Genomic DNA, 15,582 nt, shown 5'->3' with positions numbered 1-15,582 from the left:
GAGACAAGCGTTGCAGGAAATGCGGCTACTCCAATGAGACCCTGCCCCACGTCCTGTGCAGCTGCAAACTCCACTCCAGAGCCTGGCAGCTGCGCCACAATGCCATCCAGAACCGCCTGGTGAAAGCCATTGTGCCACGCCTGGGGGAGATCTCCATGAACTGCACCATCCCCGGAACAGACATCCAGCTACGACCTGACTGATCGTCACCGACGAGGCCCAGAAAAAGATCATCCTCGTTGATGTCACGGTCTCCTTTGAGAACAGGACCTCGGCATTTTGCGAAGCCCGAGCTCGTAAGCTGGAAAAGTACGCCCCCCTGGCTGACACCCTGAGAGCGAAGGGCTACGAGGTGCAGATGGACGCCCTGATTGTCGGAGCCCTGGGCGCCTGGGAGCCCTGCAACGAGCGTGTGCTGCAGACCTGCGGGATCGGTCGACGCTACGAACGGCTCATGCGGCGCCTCATGGTCTCAGACGCCATCAAATGGTCCAGGGACATCTACATCGAGCACATCGCCAGCCACTGACAGTACCAGGAGGCATGGTCCAGAGTGACATCGTTCTCCCACTACGAGAAAGGGACCAAGGGATTGGATCATATGAACTGGAACCATAAACTCCCTGAACATTAAATCTCACCAAATGAGGGTCAATCCATCCTCATCATCATATCCACTCATTATACTCCACACCTGAACATAGCCACTCTATGAACTTCATACCCTCATATTTCAATGCCTGTACTTTGACCCATCAACCTTTTACCCCCAATCGGGGATATTGCAGATTATGTATTCCTTATGCCACCGGATTGTAAACCAAACTTTGCACCCTCGATAATCTGTACGTTATTCCCAGATAACCAGAAACTTCTATGCTCAAACTCTGTTCACTTTTTTTTAACATCATCTTAATAAAATTTTTAAGAGGGCACAACACACTGAGAAGGTAGGACAGTAAAATTGAAAGTAGACTTGATTCAAACGAATAATGAAATGGTTTGATTATTTGAAAAAAATCATGAAATTCATATATAATCATGTGTTTTCCTTGCTCTGTAAGTTGGGCACATATTTAAAGTATACAGAAAATAATTTATTCAAAATACATCACAAAAGTCATCAAATTATTCCACAACTGTTATTCAACAGAATAACAGAAGATGTCAACAGAAGAGAGCAAATAGAGATAAGAGGAAAAGGTTCTGAAGGGAGCAGAGAAGTAAAAATTTGCCTCAGTTTCCTCTTCTTGGGGTTCTCAGAACCTGCATCCAGACATTTATAAATAAAATAAAATCCCATTTTGGGTCTGGTTTATTGTAAACCAGATGTCAAGTCAAAAGAAGCCTTTCCCCACTTTTAGTTTCTTCAGCTCCTTCCTGACCTCAACAGTTCTTTCCCAAAATCCAGGTTTTGCTGTCTGGGGTTTCTTTAAGCCTCTTTCTCTTGAAGCTTCTGCCCTGCACTTCAAGTAGCTCCAGCCAGGCCTTTCCAGGTCCTTTCCTCTGACCTTGGATCTCCTACCTTGCTGCCTGCAGGGCTTTCTCCTTAACTGAGCTGCTTATACCCCCAGGACCCGGTGATCTACAAGTTATCACAAGATACCTGTCCTGACTCATCACCTGGGAAGCAACTGTTTAGTCACAGATGGGGCTAAGCCCAATTCCTTTAAAAGAACATCCCATTTTTTGATAGGGAAAAAAGAGGAGAAGGAATTATGTTGAAGGAGAATAAACAGAACAATCAGAAAGAGGTTTTTGGTTTAAAAAAGGGGAAAAAATTAGGCAAGTGACTAAACTGGTGAATGGGGGAATCAGACCAAAGTTAGAGATTGGGGGAGATTAGCAAGAGGAACTGAGATGCAGGAGAATTAAGAGGGATCGTTGCTGTGGAAATTTGTCACCCAGGATGTGGGTGGTGAATACTAAGGTGAGGGAAAGAAAGTGACACACGAGTTTAAACTTTGCAAGAAAGGAGGAGGGACTTAGGGAAGTAGTAGATAAAACCAATGTGAGGCAATGAAATGTCCCTAAGATCTGAAAGAGTAGGGATGTGGGGCAAGACGAGGCAGGAAATAGTGGGAGGATGAAAGGCAGAGCCCAGGGTTGCTGTAATGGCTTTCAGGTTGTGGGAAGTGAGAAAGAGAAGGCAGTGACAGATGCTAAATCAGAAGGAGAGCCCAGAGTTCAGTTAATGTAAGAAGGTGGAGAAACTAGTTGTTGAGATTATGGATCAGTTTGAGTTTCTCAGAGATTGAGCAGGAGTGTTGGGGGGAAGGTGGAGGGAGGAAGATGATTTAATTACATACGGAGACTTATAGGTGAAGTTATATATACTAGGTGCTTTTAAAGGTTCAGTATTCCAAAGCTGAAAACAGTTATGTACCAAATCAGTTGGGAGGAATAATTTAAACAAAAAAAAATATGAATGACAAACTATTCCCAATTAAGAACACTTTACTAGATGCCCCAAAAGCCAGAATCAAGGAAGAAGGCCATACTGGTTTCAAAACAAAACAACCACCTGGCTTACAGGGGAAGTGAAGGCAGCTATTTTATTTTATATATGTATATCAGCAAATGAAAGAAAAGGGGAAGTCAGTATTAATGAATATATATATCAGCAGCTATGAGGTGTAGAAAATTGATAAGGGAAGCAAAGGGACACATGGCAAAATCTATGCCAGCAGAGTTAAGGACACTAAAAGGAGTTTTAAAAGTTTTTAAAGTACATTAGGAACAAAAAACAATAGAGGGTCCTGTGGCACCTTTGAGACTAACAGAAGTATAGGGAGCATAAGCTTTCGTGGGTAAGAACCTCACTTCTTCAGATGCAAGTCTAAGAACTACTAGGAACAAAAAGAATCCTAACAATGGTGTTAGTTAATTATTAGATGGAAATGATAGAATTATCAATAATAATGCAGAAAAGGTAAAAATGTTCAATAAATATTTCTATTCTGTATTTGGGGGGAAAAACCAGATGCAGTTATATCATATGATGACACACTTTCCATTCCAACAGCAACTCAGGAGTCTTTTAAACGACAGCTATTAATGTTAGACATTTTAAATTAGTGGGTCTGGATAATTTGTATCCAAGAGTTTTAAAAGAGCTGAACGAGGAGCTCGCTGGACCATGAATGTTAATTTTCAGTAAGTCTTGGAACACAGAGGAATTCCAGAAGACTAGAAGAAAGCTAATGTTGTGCCCGTATTAAAAAAGGGTAAATGGGATGATCTCTGTAATTATAGGCTTTTCAGTTTGACATTGATCCTGGACACGATAAAGGAGCAGCAGATACAGGACTCAGTTTATAAAGAATTAAAGCAGAATAATCTAATTACAGTCAGTATGGGTTAATGGAAAATAGATCCTGTCAAACTAACTTTATCTTTTTTGGATGATATTAGAAGCTTGGGAAAGGTAATAATGTTGATATAATATACTTAGACTTCTGTAAGGCATTTAACTTGGTACTGCACAACATTTTGATTAAAAAACTAGAATGATACAAAGTTAATATGGCACACATTAAATGGACTAATAGTTGGCTAAGTGATAGGTCTCAAAGTGTAACTGTAAACCGGGAATATTATAGAGTGAGTTCTCACAGGGAAACGGTTCTTGGCCCTAAGCTATTTTAACATTTTTATTAATGACCTGGAAAAAAAAAATCATTACTGTATCATTAGAGATGACACAGAATTGAGAAGTGGTAAATAAATAAGAGGACAGATCACTGATACAGAGCAATCTGGATTGCTTGGTAAGCTAGGTGCAAGCAACCAATAGGCATATTAGTTCATGCTAAATGTAAGTGTATACAGGGCCGGCTTTAGGCAGTGCGGGGCCCAATTCAAACACTTTCGGCGGGGCCCCGGCAGGGATGACTTAAAAAAAAAAAGCCTTTCATTTCTTAGCAACCGGTTCCCTATAAAAAGTTCTGATTTAAGGGATGTGCCACAGTATGCATTTTTTGTACCAATAGGGTTACCATACATCCGTATTTTCCCGGGAGGAATTTTTAAATTTTAAAAATTCCTCCCGGATGGTGATTTAAGAACCAAAAAGCCTGACATGTCCGGGAAAATACGGATGTATGTTAACTCTACCTAAAGTTCTTTTTTGAAAAGATGGGCCTGAACTAGAAATGAGCTCCGTTTCACATGTGTGGGTCCCCACCACTCCCTGGGGAGTGTGTGCACATGTGTGGGTCCCCCTCATTGAAGCAAGGAGGTGCAGGGCACTACTGGACATGAGGCTGGCTGGAGGTAGGGTCTGGCTACAGGCAGGGCAAGGGGTGCGGGTCTGGCTGGAGACAGGGGTGTGTGGGGTGGGCTGGCTTCAGGCAGGGCCGCAGGGGGGTGCGGCATGGGTTGGCAGGGCTGGAGACAGGAGTGCGGGACTAGCTGGCTTCAGGCAGGGGGGTGCGGCAGGGGTTGGCTGGAGGCAGGGCAGGGTGTGCGGGACTGGCTACAGGCAGGGCAGGGGGTGCAGGGCTGGTGTGGGCAGGGGTGTGTGTGGGGGGGGCTGGCTGGCTTAGGGCAGGGCCGCAGTGGGGTGTGGCGGGTTGGCTGGCTGTGGGCAGGGGGTGCGGGGCTGGCTGGAGACGGGCTGGAGACAGGGCAGGGGGTGCGGGGTTGGCTGGAGACGGGCTGGCTGTGGGCAGGGCAGGGGGTGCGGGTACAGCCCACCCTGTACGGTAAGTGCCCCCTCCCCACTTTCCCTCCCTCCCCAGGATAGTAGCAGCAGCAGCAGCTCCTCAGGGGCTATTTAAATGGCCTGGAGCGCCCCTGCTTCCACTGCCCCGGCCCTGTAAATAGCCGAGGGAGCCTAGGGAAGCGGCGGGGCTCTGGCAGCTATTTAAAGGACCAGGGCAGCAGAGGCAGCTGGAGCTCCAGACCTTTAAATAGCCCCCCGCTATCCCAGGGCTCTGACGGCTATTTAAAGGGCCCAGGGCTCTCCTGCTTCTACCACCCTGGCCCTTTAAATAGCCGCGTGAGCCCTGGGGAAGCGGTGGGGCTCCAGTGGCTATTTAAAGGGCCGGGGTGGTAGAAGCAACGGAAGCCCCGGACTTTTTAAATAGCCCCCAGAGCCCCGCAGCCCTACCCCAGGGCTCCAGCAGTGGGGCTCTGGTGGCAATTTATAGGGCCTGGGGCTCCAGCCCCTGCTGGGAGCCCCAGGCCCTTTAAATTGCTCCCTGGGGAAGCCGGGCCACCCCAGTACCGGGCCTTGGGCGTGGGGCCCTCTTAGGGGTGGGGCCCGATTCAGGGGAATTGGTTGAATTGGCCTAAAGCCGGCCCTGAGTGTATACATCTAGGAACAAAGAATGTAGGCCCTGTCTACAGGTTGGGGGACTGTACCCTGGGAAGCATTGACTGAAAAAGATTTGGGAGCCATGGTGGATAATCAGTTGAACATGAGCTCCCATTGTGATGCTGTGGCCAAAAGAGCTAATGGGATCCTTGGATGCATTAACAGGAGAATCTTGAGTAGGAGTAGAGAAGTTATTTTACCTCTGTATTTAGCAGCAGCTCCTGGAATATTGTGTCCAGTTCTGGTGTCCACAGTTCATGAAGGATGTTGATAAATTGGAGAGGGTTAAGAGACATGAGAATGATTGAAGGATTAGAAAATAGTGCCCGATAGTGCTAGACTGAAGGAGCTGAAACTGTTCGTCTCAACAAAGAGATGGTTAAGGGGTGACTTGATCGTAGTCTATAAATACCGATGTTGGAAAGAACTATTTGATAATGGGCTCTTTCAGTCTGGCAGACAAAGGTATAACACGATCCAATGGCTGGAAGTTGAATCTAGACAAATTCACACCGGAGATAAGACAAACGTTTTTTAACAGTAAAAGTAATTACCTGTTTGAACAGTTTACCAAAGATTGTGATAGATTTTCCATCACTGGCAATTTTTAAATCAAGATTGATTTTTTTTTTTTTTAAAGATATGCTCTTGTTTAAAGGAATTATTTTGGTTAAGTTCTGTGGCCTGCATTATACAGGAGATCAGATTGGTTGTTCAGAATGGTCCCTTCTCTATTTGAAATCTGTGCCTTAGCCTTTCTGATTTTTGTTTCTACATGTTTCTTCTCGTGTATTCCTCCTTAACAATTCATCCATGTTTCCACTTTTTGTAGGAATCCTTTTTGACTTTCAGGTCATTAAAGACCTGCCGAGGGAGCTATATTGTTCACTTATTATTCTTCTTATCTTTGCTTCCCGTCGGGATAGTTTGCAGTTCTGCTTTCAATATTGTCTCTTTGAGAAACTGCCAACTCTCCTGAACTCCTTTTTCCCTTAGATTTTCTTCCCAGGGGACCTTACCTAACAGTTTTCCCAAGTTTGGTTAAAAAAAAAAAAATTGTTGTCCTTATTCTGCTGCTCACTCCTTTCTTTTATTAGAATCATGAAATCATCATTTCATGATCATTTTCACCTAAATTGTCTTCCACCTTCAGTATTCGTTACCAATTTGTCTCTGTTCATCAGAATCAAGTCTAAAATACCTGTTCCCCAGTTACTTTCTCCATCTTCTCAAAGAAGTTGTCCCCAACACATTCCACATTTTGCCATATTACTTTTCCAGCAAATGTCTGGGTAGTTAAAATCCCACATTACTACCAGGTCTTGTGTTTCAAATAATTCTGTTGTTTGTTCTAGAAATGCCACCTCCTCCTTCCTGATTTCGTGGTCTATAGGAGACCCCTACCATGATACCACCCCTGTTTTTTACTTTTATCTTTACCCAGAGATTCTCAACTGTTCTGCCTCTCACCTCCTTCTGAACCTTAGAATAAGTGTGTATATAATGCAACACCTCCTCCCTTCTTATCTGTCCTCTCTGAACAAGCTATATCCCTGTATACCATTATTCTAGTCATGAGACTTATCCCACCAAGTCTCTTTGATGCCAGTTAAATCATAATTTATCTTAAGAAGAACTAGAAATATTAGTACATATTTATTCCCCATACTCCTTGCATTTGTGTATAGACATCTAAGATGTTGAGCACATTTCCCCACTGATTTCTCTCTTGTTGCTCCTGTGACCCTATTGTAATTTTCCATGTCCCTCTCCCAACATCTTAACCCTCTGTTAAGGTTGCCTTTTTTATACTTACCTGTGGGCTTTTGTCACTTGCACCCTTTGAAACTTGTTTAAAGCCCTTCTCACTAAGTTGGGGAGCCAGTGTGTGAAGATGCTGTTCCCTTTCTTGGTCAGGTGAACACCATCTTTTCCCAAAAGCAAATTCTGTTTTGTGCAGCTTTAACAATCCCTCAGTCATGCATCATCAGGCTTTGAATCCTCAACATTTAACACCATAGCACACACATACACTACTTGAGCTACAGGACTAAATACATGTCAGTTCATAGATTGAGGAGGGTCCCCTCTGCATAAGCTCAGGCTGCCTCTTTATATAATTCATAGTCCTTTGTCTGCCGGGCCTTTTGAACCCAGTTAAAACCAGTATACAGGTCTGTTGCATCTTAGGCGCATTTAACATGTGCGATTTCAGCTTTACGCAGTCGACAAAAACAAAAGAGAAAAATAACAATTTAAATATTGTCTGTAGTGCGGGCGATTCCGCCCGCCATTAAACTCAATGTAATTTTGACTATATGCGATTTTCGCTTTAGGCACTGACTGCGGAACGTAACCCCAGCGTAAGATGAGACAGACCTGTATGCAATTCCCTGCTGAGTTATTTACCTGTCTAGGAATTTGCATTAATAACCTCTCCCTCAGTGATTTTAGTTCCTACAAAAAGCTCTGTTAACCCTCCCCCATAGAACCAGAATACCATTCCTAGCTCACAGATACATATAACAATTAAAGAAATAATATTTTATGAATAATCCATGCCCATAGTATCTAGCACAACTCATTATAATAATATTTGAAGTTTCCACACTTCTAACATCTCATGTCTATCACAAGGCTTGAACACTGAAGAATCTTCAGGATACTTCCAGAAAAGATGGTTGAAGAATATTGGCAAAGCAGTGTGGGAAAGTATGCTCGCTTCTATGACTGGTTTGCTCTGTGGAAGATAGGCGTCAGTCCCTTAAGGTGGTGGTGGTTTATTATTTGTCTTCACTTAAAGTTATATCTACATTATAAAGAGCGAATAGAAGCCCTAGTCATGGACCAGGACCCCATTGTGCTAGGTGCTATACAAACACCATGCTGGAGCCACATTTATTTATTGACAAAATTTGTAGAATTTAAAACGTGTGCAGAATTTTACGTTTTTTGGTGCAGAATTCCCTCAGGAGTAGAAAGTGAAGACAAGTAGCTTATCTTTGTGGAATAAAAGAGGAGCCAATGTAGGGATTCCAATAGAGGGGTTGAATGGTAAGAGTGACCTGTTAGAAGAATGATCTTTGCAGCCGCGTTCTGAATGGACGTGAATGGGGTAAGATTACATTAGTCAAAGCCAAGAAGAAGACTGTTGCAAGACACGTTAAGAGCCTGTACAAGAGTTTTAACTGGGCAGATGGGTAGGAAAGGCTGTATCTTAGAAGTGTTATGAAGAAAGATTCTTCAAGATTTGGAGATAGCCTGGAAGCGAGGACCTAGGGAGAGGTCTGAGTCAAAGATGACACGCAGGTTATGGGCCCGAGTGACCAGCAGAATGATAGTGTTGTGTCCACAGTGATCGAGAAAGGAAGTGGCAGGGAGGGAGATTGAGTTCTGTTTAGTCATGTAGAGCTTGAGCTGATAGCTAGATATCCAAAAAGAGATGTCAAAGAAACAGGTTGAGATTTCAGTTTGGCCAAAAGGAGACAGGTCTGGAGTAGAGAGGAAATCTGAATTGTCAGTTTAGACACAATAGTTGAATTTGTGTTTGCACATGAGATTATCTAGAGATAAAATGTAGAGTGAAGAGAGATGGGAATCAGGATCAGAGTCCTTTGGAACCCCCACAGAAAGTGGGATGGGATGTTGAGAATCCTCTGAAGGTAATACTGAATGAGTGATTAGAGAGGTTGGAGGAGAACTGGGAGAGGACAGTCTCAGAAGCCAACGGAGGACAAGATTTAATGAAGAAGAGCATGGTCAACTGGGTCGAAGACAGCTGATGGGTCAAGGATGTACTCCCCTATTGGTCTGCCCATGTTATATTGTCTCCTGTTTTATATTTAGACTGTAAGCTCTTTGGGGTGAGGACCATCTTTTTATTCTGTTTGTATGGCACAGAGCAAAAGGGGTTCCTGATCAATGACTGGGGGTCCTGGGCATTATGATAATGTACATAATAAATAATTATATGTTGATATGCACTGTATTGCAGCTTGAACCTCTTAACTTCACCCTAAACCCAAATAAACATAGAGGTAAACCATAAAGCTCCTGGTGTGCCATGTATGTTTTTTAAAATGTTAAAAAATTACAACATATAATCGTAAAACTGAAATTGCTGTTATATTATTTCACCTAGATTTTTTTAACCAAAATTCTAAAAACACAAAATCTGAAAAATACATTCTCACACATATAGTTTCATATTGAAAGAGTTGGGTGTGTTCTTGGATTATACCAAAGAAATGTTTAGTAGTAGCAAAAGTAACAAATTATGATACAATTTTCTTTAATGGCTGAAATGTTTGGATACTTTTCATAGATTTTAAGCTAGTTTGAAGGTTTTTCTGTAAAATAGGTACGCTATGTTACCAGTAACACATGAATCCTATGGCAGTAAGCCAAGACAGTAATTGAAGGTCATGGATTGTTTGCCAAGTGCAATTCTGTGTGCTGCTTGATTCCATAGGGGACTGGCAGTGCCAAGGAACAAAGACAGCTCTGTTTTTTAAGTTTATGATATGGATCGTTTGACAGAGTTTATGCCTGATTGTGAAATGAAACAAATGCTGATTTAAACTAGTGCTGAAATGTATACAACTGTAAAATAAGCTGCTGTTCAACTGTAAAAGTTTGTGTTTTTCAACAACAAACTCAGATATTAGTGTTTTCTATAAGTCTCAGAAATAAGTCACCTACATATTGCATGTTACAAGACACCCATTTTTAAGTGATATATTAATTTTATCTTCAGGGGTTTTATATCACTGGTTTTACAAAAATATTGTTGTAAATTAAAAGAGTAGGCCACAGTGGTGTAAATCTTTTTATATTTGGTGCAGCGGACCTACCGTAGATGTTTGCACCAGTTTTAACTACCTCAGTATATAGAGGTCATTAGCATGGTTAGTGGATTTTCACTGAGAACACTGTAAAATAAAATATTAAAATGGAAATTAATTTATCATTTACCTTTAGCTACTATTCCATTGATATGTGGTTCTATTTAAGTATTTTTAGCAAAATATGTTCATGTTAGTGTGCTAAAGCATTGCTACACTAGATATTAATTTTCTTTGTTATTAAGTTGCAGTCTATTAATAAAGCTTTGTCCAAACACTCAAACTTGTCAGCCCTCCAGACAGCCTTGTGATTTATATTTTAACAAGTGCCTGCCTTGGATATTATTAAGAATTGTCTGCTTTGTGACAGATGTTCTGCAGAGAGTTCAGAATTTCAGTAATTAAATATCACAAAAATATATTGTGCTTTATAACAGGCATATTCCAGTTGTTTCAATTTACTGGAATAAATTGCAGCAGTAGAACTCTTACTTAAAGGCTTAGTAAAGGGGGGGGGAGGCCTAGGTGAATGGAAGTAGTTAGTAAAAGAGATAGCAGTATATTTTTCTTTAGGGAGGTCTACAACTACAGTCATCTTATTAAAGGTTGAACTAAAATGCTTTTTAAAAACTAAGATCCCAAAGTATTAGCCTAGTGCAGGTATAGAATTAAAAATAATTTCAAAACAAAATACTGTTTGTTTCTTGCTTGCTTGGCAAGATGTGAAGCCAAGGTTCTGTTTCTCCTGAAAGAGCTGATGATATCGCTAATAGCTAAAGTCCTGATTTTTATAGCTGCTGAGCCCACAACTCCAAGTCATGTCAATAAGAGAAGCTTTCACAGAGCTAAACTATTTGATATGATTATCCCTGAAGCATAAGGGAGTGAGGCAAGTCCTGCTCGGTGCCAGAGAATTGATGAGCTTCTCAAGAAATCTATGAAGTTGGTGTAAATAAAGTCTAAAGCAGTGCTGTTTCTTCTTCTCTACTACCATTTCTTCTCATGACCAATCTTGGTGCTGGTGAAAGTAGTTGCAATGTTTCAAAAAAGATAGCAGAAGGAAAATCTAGTGAAGTTAGTGTGGCTAAAGTATTTATTTTAAAATATTCTTTGGTGGGGATGAGGAAGAGCTCTCATATCCTTGACTGCTGGTTAGGAGTATAAAATCATAGAAATGTAGGACTGGATCTCAAGAGGTTATCTAATCCAGCCCCCTGTACTAAGGCAGGGCCAAGTATATCTAGGAGACCTTCCACCTCTGATCATCTATCAGTGGTGGAAGAAGGCACTATAAATCCCTCCTAAACACTTCCCCACACGTTCAGATAACTCTGATTGTGAGGTGCTACATTTAGTCTAATAGACCTCTTGAAATCACTTTCCCTGGATGAATCCTGCTAGCTATGTAATTTGGGGTCCCTGTTTAAATTGATTTCCCTAGCTATTGAAATCAAACAATTATCCAGTCTGCAGGTATCAGAAATGTTTCTAAAACATTCCTGATATTCCTAAAACCCTGATTGCCATATGTGGCAGTTGAGTTGAGCCATTCCGATTCTATCACTTGGAACTGGCGGGCCTAGAAGGCCAAGGAATACCAAAACTCAAATTATTTTTGAGGAGAGGATAAGTGTCCCCTTGAATTAAAGTGCAGTTATGCAGCCTTAATTTAGGCTAGGTAATGTCCTAAAGTGAGTACGGATATGATTATTTGATGCATTGGTTTTGTGTATAAGGTATCATGAACTGTTATGGAAGAAACCCTATCCTGAAGAATGTCGTTAGTGGGCAAAAGACCCTTCAGTTCACCTTTAATTTTTAACCACACATTATTTTATGGTTTCACATCTTGGTGTATTTATTGCATTCCAATTCACCGTTACGTCTGTCATTTGGAATAATTCAGTATGAGAACAGGGGTAGTCAAGAATTGATTTCATATTATTTTCTTGGGAAATTACATGTCTTCCCCCACTCCCATAAAATAAAGAATATACCACTGTTTTTTGTTTAAAGAGTTTGGAGGAAATAATGCCTGTATGTTTGGGAATCCCAACCTTCCTTATGATTTTTTTCTACCTGTTGTGTATGTGAACTAATACCGAAGAGTAGATTATGAGCATAATTGCTGAATTTTAGAATAACTTCCTTGGAAACAGTTTTTTATATTAGATACTGCACCCTACACATTTCTTTTCTTCTTTAGAAAGTCTGATGCATTGTTTGTTTTGTTTTTAATGCAAACGATAACTAATAAAAGCACAAAGCACGTAGAATCAAACCTACAGAAATTTGTGGCTAGTTATCAAATAAAACCTGTCATGTCTTTGTTTATTGTAACTGCACATGTAAGTTGGTAATTCCTGTACAATAGCAGCAAAACACACACTTTTATTGAGTTGTAAGTATTTGTCAGCAGAGAGCAGCTAGGGGGTTGTAATCAGAAAGTGAGGAAAAAATGTATACTTAAAACTCCCCTCTTCTTTTGCATCAGTTATAAGCTGTTAACATATATTGTGGGAAACTAAAGGGCTTCCAAATAGTAAAACCCTGCCAGACTTCACAAATCCATTTCATCTTGTAATGTGGTGGGATTGTAGCAGCAAAAGACATATAGCTTTATCCCCTGGCTATGAATGTAGTTTACCTTACCGTCTTCTGATCTGAGTGCTTGTTGGTCTTAAATCAGTCCTGTATTAAAGCTCTTATCCTGCACCCATCCCCCCCCCCCCTCCAGTTTTAGGGCAATTTGTTGGCACTTTTATAATAATAATAGTGAATGCACAGCAAACTAAGTTAGGTTTCTGGTGTGTTCCTTTAAAAAAAAAATCAGTAACCTCAAAGCTGTTTACATTGTTTATTACACTTAGATTTGAAGGAGAGAAAATTTAGATTTTGTAAAATACTAATACACTGGACAAATTGCATTTTACTTATCATTGCTAACAAAGATTAGATTGTTTTGAAAATTAGATCCAATAACTGCTCTTTTTTTATGATCTAAAACAGTTTAGGAAATCAGAATTGTTTAGTAGCAATTTGCTATAAAATTGTAGAATGGCTGGGGTGTTAAAATCCAAATTGACATTCTCCTTTAGGAGGGAGACAGACACCAGAGGCCTACCATTTGTATTCTTATATCCTGTCTCTTTCAAGTAAATCGGGAAAGTGAAAACTTGATATCTGCATTTGCTGTATGGCAAGGACGGTAAACTTGAGCTGTCAGTCTCGCCACTAGTCTGGCTTTGTCTGTAGTTAAAATTATGACCCACTCCCTCTGGCCAGCCAAATGAGTAATCAGTAATGTGACTCGTGCTGGAAGTGACTCCATCACCACCTGTGACGGGGGATTAGTTACAGTTTACAGAGCACCGCCTCTTCCCTTCTTTCAACATGCCATAAGCAAAGAACTGGTTTCTCATTTGGGTGTCTGCGCTGCTGGAATCTACTGCACTGTTTCCAGGCAGAGAGAAATATCCTTCGAGAGGCTTTTTTCTGTGGATATCTAGCTGCTGTCTGACTGTGCTATCTGTTTGGAGTGTCTGCTTGGTTATGTAAGCGGTCTCGGCAGAAATTATCATGACCCAGATCTGGGGACGCAGTAGTGCTTCAGCTGCAGGATTTCTCAGTCGTTAACACCACACTGTTGATGACAAAGACCGAGTTGTAATCCGCCTCCGTGCCAGGGCTGAGACGGAGACAGGATTTGCTCGTCGAATACTCGTTAGGTTACAGCCTGGGCTTGGTTTTCATCTCTTAGCTTTTTTGAATGTTCAGTGTCAAAGATGCAAGTGAATCCGGAAATAGTTGATTAAAAACCATTTTCTTTTGATTTTTAAGACTAAAGTGGTGTGTATGAGTGGGTGAGATCTTGTGAAAACACTGTTCTAGAACAAATGGGAGATTTACCAGCTATGTGACTGCCATGACTTGTAAGAAAACTACTTTGAGACTATCGAGGACAAAGTAAGATTTATATTTTGTTTTTCTTGTCTTTTTTTTAATTAATACTTAAGTTGTAGATTTTTTTTTCTTCACTGAGTGTGGAATGGGCTATTTAAGATTTCTCTGTTTTAGAAATATAGCAAAACAGTATTGCACTTTTAAATTTTTTTAATAAAACTCAGTTCTCATAGGACATTTAGAAAGGAGTAATATAAAAAAATTAAGATACAGTATAATAAGTTGCTAGTAGCCTGTGTATGCTGTTACCCTTACTTCACTCAGTGTTTTTAAACAGTTTTACTTTTATTCCAGATATGCTTATTTTCTTTCTTGTAGCACCCCACTTGTAGCAACTGTGGTGATTTGTCCCAAACCTCTAACTGGCTGAGAGATTAGATTTGGCACTCCTACAGGACACTAATGTTAAATAAAATTTGCAGTATCATATTAGGGAATTGGTTATATTAATGTTTGTTGTTTGCAAACCTCGTATTTGTGAGACGCAAAAGGTTTCAACAAAACCCAATTTTTATATAGGTAGTTTTCTAAAAATACTTAAAGGATTGAGTACAGTTATAAATTAAAAAATCATGGAAAAAATAATGTAAACGATGTATGTATTTCCTGTTACATTTTAAATGGCGTGCTTTCAACATGGTGTGTGCTGAGCAGCTCAATTGTGTTGTAAGGACTGTGGCTGATTTATTTTAAAAATGCCTTTCAGGGAACGCTCATCTGGTCTGCTTTTTCTCATGTGAATGGAATGTAGTGTAGCATGGAGCTCCAAACAGGATACAGTTGTTATAAGCATTTTTCCTATGTAGTGGTAGGCCATAATAAGGCAGACATCCACACAGTATTGGGCATTTATTTGAGTTTGGTTCAGTGTGTGATATGCTAGTGAACACGTTAGTGCCATTTGTGTAACCAGTAGTTAGATATTCTTTTCCAGCTCCGAATATAGAATATAAAAGCATTTTTTTCTGTTACTTTAACAGTCTTCTGCAGTAATATTGAATTATAGACTGTTTTGTGGCCAGAATTGTATTCCACAGTGACTTTCATCAGATGGCAGCTCCCTAAGGCTGTAGAAGTACCTAGCAGAATGATAGATCTGCCCACTCTTGAATTACTTACTTATGCATGTGTTCTATTTACATTTCTTTACATTCCAGTGCATTTAAAATATTTAGTACTAATTCACTGGAAAAGCCAGAATAATGTTAGCAGAATTTAAATGTTGCTTTATTAAAATAAATGCATACATAATTTCTTGTTTTCATATATGAAGATTGTGTGTTGGCATGTTAGTAGAACACGTGATTATGCTGCTGATGACTTAAGTATTTAGATGAATAATTGATACATTGTCTGCCACTTAAAACTGGGTGTATGTTGAATTTAGATGATTTTAGATGTGCCCTTCATTTTTTTTAAGAACATGTTAGAAATTATTCATAGATGAAAATGTAT

General features: G+C 40.4%; 1 protein-coding gene across 11 annotated transcripts in view; it reads left to right on the top strand.

The window, feature by feature from the left end:
* Positions 1-15,582, top strand: part of JMJD1C (jumonji domain containing 1C) — a 348,731-nt gene that overhangs the window by 198,637 nt on the left and 134,512 nt on the right. For 2 of the 11 annotated variants that reach the window (XM_065551892.1, XM_042854777.2), the window contains exons 1-2: positions 13,550-13,718; positions 14,005-14,130. The exons of 6 other annotated variants lie outside the window; for them this stretch is intronic. The gene's annotated coding sequence lies outside the window, so the exon portion shown is untranslated. Of the gene's footprint in view, positions 1-13,548; positions 14,131-15,582 lie in introns of those variants that run through there. 3 more of the 11 variants (XM_042854776.2, XM_008163233.4, XM_042854778.2) reach the window with 2 other exon arrangements.

This window comes from Chrysemys picta, chromosome 7 (assembly GCF_011386835.1).
Source record: "Chrysemys picta bellii isolate R12L10 chromosome 7, ASM1138683v2, whole genome shotgun sequence".
Taxonomy (NCBI): Eukaryota; Metazoa; Chordata; order Testudines; family Emydidae; genus Chrysemys; species Chrysemys picta.
The sequence above is the reverse complement of the archived record's forward strand: the minus strand, read 5'-3'. Positions and strand labels throughout refer to the sequence as shown.